This window comes from Oreochromis niloticus, linkage group LG9 (assembly GCF_001858045.2).
Source record: "Oreochromis niloticus isolate F11D_XX linkage group LG9, O_niloticus_UMD_NMBU, whole genome shotgun sequence".
Taxonomy (NCBI): domain Eukaryota; kingdom Metazoa; phylum Chordata; class Actinopteri; order Cichliformes; family Cichlidae; genus Oreochromis; species Oreochromis niloticus.
Genome location: NC_031974.2, coordinates 26,191,464 through 26,197,463, shown reverse-complemented (window position 1 = coordinate 26,197,463; position 6,000 = coordinate 26,191,464).

Sequence of the window (6,000 nt, the reverse complement as noted above, 5' to 3'; positions counted from 1 at the left end):
ACATATGTGGACACCAGGTCCTAGGAGGTTAAGGGTTGACTCATTTTGGAGGAAGTCTCAAGTGGCCATTTGTGTCCCTGCAGTTTTTGGAAGCCCTTTGCAACCTGACATCATTTCTTTCAATCATATAGTCCAACCTAACACCTGTATGCAGAAAAACTGAGAAATAATTGTAGTTTGGGTGGATTTTATTCACTAAACTTTACTATAATTATATATTTACAGTGACTGACTCATTTTTATTTGTACGTGACTTTAGAGTTTTCTGATGCGATCATCGTTTGACCTTTGCACTTTCACTTACAACAATATAAGATCCCCTAAAACTGAAAACTTTCATATAATTTAGATGAGTAAGAGCCCTCAGAACTTTATTTAAACTTTTATTAGGCTTTCAAAAGTTTTCAAAAATATCAAATAAAAATGTGTATTAAAGGGCAAATATAATTCAGTGCCTCATGCAGTGGCACTGACATAAAAAAAACACGGGTGTCTTAGATTGGAATATTTACCTCACTATAAATGTGCTATTGCTTCAAGGCACCGCTGGGACACGCAGATACAGAATATATATGTGATGTTAGTTAACAGGCTAGAAAGGGTTGAAGCAACCTCAGGGCGAATTTAAGAGAAATATTGGGAACATTAATTTTAAAGTGTGTAAATGAACTCCAAGTAGCCTTTTATTTTCACTCCAGCCGATTTAAATTTTAAATCAGTGTTTTGACTCATGCACAAGTGCAAGTTCATCACAGCAGAGGTCTCCGGGAGATCCTGGAATTCTTTCGTCCCCTGTGATTTGTACCGGGAGGCTGGAGCTCACAATGATCCACTCCAATTTGGCAGAGGAGATGAGGGAAGGTCTCACTCTGCGTGGTAAGCTACTGTCTCGGTTACATTTCATTTGCCCCTGTCTTCCAACTGCATTAGCCCATCACGCCTTGTAATATTGAAGTGGGACTGGAAGGATTTTCCGGCAGCGTATAACTTGAGTTACAGGATCCTCACCGCTGTAATGAACGCTGCAGACGGGCAGTATGACATGCCATTTGCCTGACATCAATTATCTACATGACTATCACATTTCTAATTTGACATGTTAACCACTTGATTGCATTTACTCCACTGAGATGTTTGGTTCTGAGCAAGTGTGCTGTTTTAATGTGGGGACGTTGTGGCAGTATCATGAATAAATGTTCAGGTTTTTTCCCTCCCTATGATTTAGATGCTGCAGAGACACAATTTACTGCTACACTTAGCTAATGCCTTAATTCTGTAATGTACTTCTTCAATTACAGGGAAGAAGAAAGAGGATGAATTCAGCTATTTATAGGGGTTTTTTTTAATATGAAAAGCACAGAGCCCTGGAGGGCTAAACACTGTTAAAAACATGCTGGTTAACACTTGACACACAAACACAGCATAAAACCATCTGTTTCAAGTCACAGATATTTAAATCAACACTTAAAAATAAGACCATGGGAAAAAAAAGTGATATGGGAGCAAAAAAGAAGTTTTCCGTACTTGAGATCCTCATACTGCAGCCGGTGCACCCAGTTCAATCTCTGATAACAAGAAGTCCCTGTTAGGGCTTTACTTTAGCAACGCTTCACATCTGTGCTGCTGCAAATAATGAAAGGACTCAAAAGTCAGGGAAGAAGGAGAAAAATGATTTATTGAAAACAAACGTAGCTAATCAGCTAACATTAGAGAGCTGCTTTACATCAATCCATCAGGTCATCTTATGACATCATGCCAATCAAAGCCTACTTCTAGTGTCAGTTTAAACAGGAATTGCTGTTGAGACGAAGGGATTGGTTTGATTTGGCTGCTGGGCTTGCACACCCAGCTCTTTGCTTTGCTAGACGTTCATGAATGCAGCGTCAACAATGCTAATAAAATATTAAAAAGACATATAAGCCCTTATATAAAGTTTTTAATTTGGTAAAACAGAAAAAAAAAACCTTTAAATACACATCTTAGTTTTGTCTAAATGTATTTTGGCTTATATGACACAGCAGATAGTGACTTCTCTTTTTATTGGCTCACTGTTAAATCCAGAATTGAATTTAAAATTCTTCTACTCACATACAAGGGCTTGAGTAATCAGACCACCTTTTTTCTTAAACACCTCATAGTCATAGTTCCTAGGGTTTAAAAGTAGAATTGGAGGCTGAGTCTTCAGCTTTTAGGCCCCTTTTCTGAGAAACCAGCTCCCAGTTTAGATTCAGGAGACAGACTACTTTTCTACTTTTAAGATTAGCTCTAAAACTTAGCTTTTTGATAAAGCCTATCATGGATCAGGTGACTCTGAATCCTCCCTCAGTTATGCTGCAATAACCGGGAGGCCGGATCGCTGCTGCCCCCGCTACCCGGCCCTGGATAAGTGGAAGAAGATGGATGGATGGTGTTTATACACCACTCTGCATTTAATCATTAGTTATTATTAATCTCTGGCTCTCTCTCCCACAGTGTATTTTGTCCTGTCTCCCTCCCTTCACCCCCAGCTGGTTGTGACAGATGGCCACCCCGGAACAGGAAAAAGAAAAACTCCCTTTTCCTGTCAAAAGGGAGTTTTTCCTTTCCATTGTCACCAAGTGCTTGCTCAAAGGGGAATGTAAAATTGAACTGTAGCATAAAGAAACATGAAGGTATGAGGATCCTTAATGTAGATTAAGTAACTTTTAAATGCAAGTGGTGAGGATGTGTCTTGTCTGACACGAAGCTGTGGTTCAAAGTTGTTGATATGATGCACTTACATCTGGTAAGTATATATGTATGCAGACCCCTACCTACGAGATGTGGGAGGCAGCGCTTCTATTTTGGGGTCTTTGAGTCTAGCTCACGCTTCGCTCTGCCTCTCTCTTTCCCTCCAAACCTCAACTGGCAATTGTGCCATTCGCAGCGCACCCATTCCCCAGTGTCCCCTGAAGCACCTCCAGTTGTATTCAGCTCCCATTTGTCATTCCTGGGAATGTGGTGGCGTCAGCAGTTATGCCCCAACCTCAACTGACGGTACCACACCAACAGAACGGGAAAATTTCAGCCCCCGCCTAAGGTCACCCTACTCCCTTATTACAGTTTTATATCTTCAGAGTGATGGATAATGATGATGTTGTTGCCCTATTTAGTCTGCTGTGGTAACCAAGCTCACGCGTGAATTGCTCATTCAGTCGCATTTCATTTATGCGCTGGCTCACTGCTCGCAGATGTGTTAGCTACAGCGGTGCATTTAAAAGCAGACCCGAACTCTGCTTTATACCAATGACGTGGTTCTGCTGGGTGTATGCAAACGTCAGGGCTACCGTCCGTGCATAATTTAAGATGTTTTGTGCACTACAGAGTTTTTAGCAGAAGACTTCTCAGTTAAAAATAGTACAGGTGTAATTAATAACAAGCTGTTTTAGTGAGGCAGCTAAATTGATTCCTGCCCATTCAGTATCTTTCTTTATTTTTGAACTGAGACATGCATTCATTTGTTACTACAGGAATAAGAATGTTGATTAGGTTAGGGGTAGACACATTGTAGCATATAATGTGCTTTGATATTGTATGTGTTTATTGTACAAGCTCTGATTGTAACAGGGGAGCAAGAATAGGAGGAAAAGCCAGTTAAGAAAAAATAAAAACAACAACTGCAGCAAAAAATGAGTCCAGACCAGAACAAAGAAAACAAAGTGGCTCTAGGTTAAATTAGAAAAACGATCTTCCTAATTACAAATATATAATAAGCAAAGAACTTAAAGAAAACACCAGTTAAAAGATCTGACAGCAGGCACTGCTTTGTGTACCAACACGGAGCCTCATGCGGCAAACTAAAGAGCTGTGGATTAATTCTGCCCAAGTAGTAGCTTGGTCAGTAATATTAAAAATATCTTAATATTTAGATATTGTTGTTGTAAGCAGGGAGCAGAAAATGGAAAAGCAGTCTGTAATTGTAGCTCGACAGCTTTTGTACGCTCTCAGATGGTCTGTGATAGGCTGCGTGATCCCAGATTCACCTGCCAACTGCATGAGGTAGGAGGATGACCTATAACTAGTGCCCACAGAGCCTGAGCAAGCACAGAGGAACAGAGCAAGGCTATGAAGTAATTTTGGCCTGTTGTAGCCACACATGGTATACGTCGTTTGCTCACCATTTTCTTTCTTTTTTTTCACCCCCTATTTTTTGCCAAGCATTTGCCTCACTACACTAAATCCTCTTAAGCACAACAGTGGGCGAGCGTGCCATCATTCATAACGCCCAACCCTGATTCAGAGCGTTTCGAGCCCAAGCTGCCACATTTAGTTGAACTGTACATAAACAGCCTATTAAAGAGCCGAAGCTCACAAGTTTGGCTGCAGATTTGAATGATAATTCTCTTGGTCCATCACAATGAACGCCCCAAATTAGCATTTAATAAACAACAATCCTCCATCCATCTTTTCTATTTATCCAGGTCAGGGTCACAGGTGGGCTGGAGCCTGTCATATGGTACGGTATAACCTGGACAGGTCACCAATCTGTTGCAGGCTAAGATGGAAATACAGACAATCATGCCGAACTCATTATGATTAAAGGAGGAACCCAGAGTTCCTGGAGAGAATTCAGTTACATTTTATTGCCTCTATATTGTGCTAAATCACAGCAACAGTTGCATCAATACTTTAAATATGGTAAATACTCTACAGCAATACAGAGAAAACACCAGCAATCAGACAGCACCCTATGAGCAAGCACTTGGCGACATGGAGGAGGAAAAACTTTCTTTTAACAGGAAGAACCCTCCAGCATCACAGAGAGGTGTCCATCTTCTGTGACGGGTTGGGGGTGAGGGGAGGGAAGTAAGACCAAAGACATGACCAAGACTACTCTTCCAGAAGTCACCAGAAGAGCAAGAGATTAATAATAACAAATAATTAAAATGCATGCAAGCACATGCAAATGCTGCACACGCTAGATTTGAACCCAGGTACTTTTTGCCATGAGGCAGCAGCGCTAATCGGTGCACCACCCTAAAAAATAACCACATATGTTAAAAATTCACACAGTAGAAGACATTTTCCTTAACTGATTAGATTCTGCACACAAACAGCTAGACATGAGGATCTTTGAATAATGGATCACGGTGGCTACAGAGACAAGATGTTGAGGCCTCCAGTAACTTGTTGAGCAGCTAACGGCGGCCCTCATTTAAAAGGTTGACAGCTCTGCTCTCATCCCTCGCAGCTACAGCGTTCACCTACAGAAACACAAAGGCCCAGCGGCAGCACACACTGTCGACAATCTAATAAATTAAACTCAATTAATTACCGTATTTAGCATAACTCTGGAGTTTAACAAAGGTCTTTGTGGTAGATGTATACATTATAACAATTGTTCATTTTGATGAGCAGGGATTATAAATGAGGCAATTAACGTGCTGTCAGATCTGAGGGGAAAGGGCCTCGCTGCTCATTCTCTGAATCCTTCATTTTTTTTGCATGTAAACTTCAGCCTAGAGTGCAGCGGCGCCTGGTGTCAGGCTGTCAGATGGGGGAGGGCCAAGGTGGGGCGAGGGGTCAGCCGGGCGCTGGAGTGACCGGGACAGCAGTGGACGGTTGACCCCATCAGCTGAGATGCTTCGTCCTTCCATCTTCTCATGTTAACCTGATTTAACTGAACGACGCGCACACACTCACACAGACACACACACACACACGCGCATGCAGGCTGCCAGCGAGTTAGGTCCCCAGGCGAGAACTGGGGCTGCAGAGAGGGGGAACACATTAGCCTAATAAGGGCCATCTGGTGGCCATTCATTAACTTGACCATCCTTGAAGTCCCCGACCCAAAATGTCATTTTTCACTTTGCAGAGAAATCCGTTAGGTGACAAGAAAGAACTTGGGCCAAATTACCAAAGATGGAAAACGGTAAGACAGAGAGCAGAAAAAGAGGTGGGACTGAGGAAGAGCGGCGGATCCAGCGAGAGTTTGTGGGGAAAAAGAGAGTGACAGGGAGTGGGAGCTCAAGTGAGGCC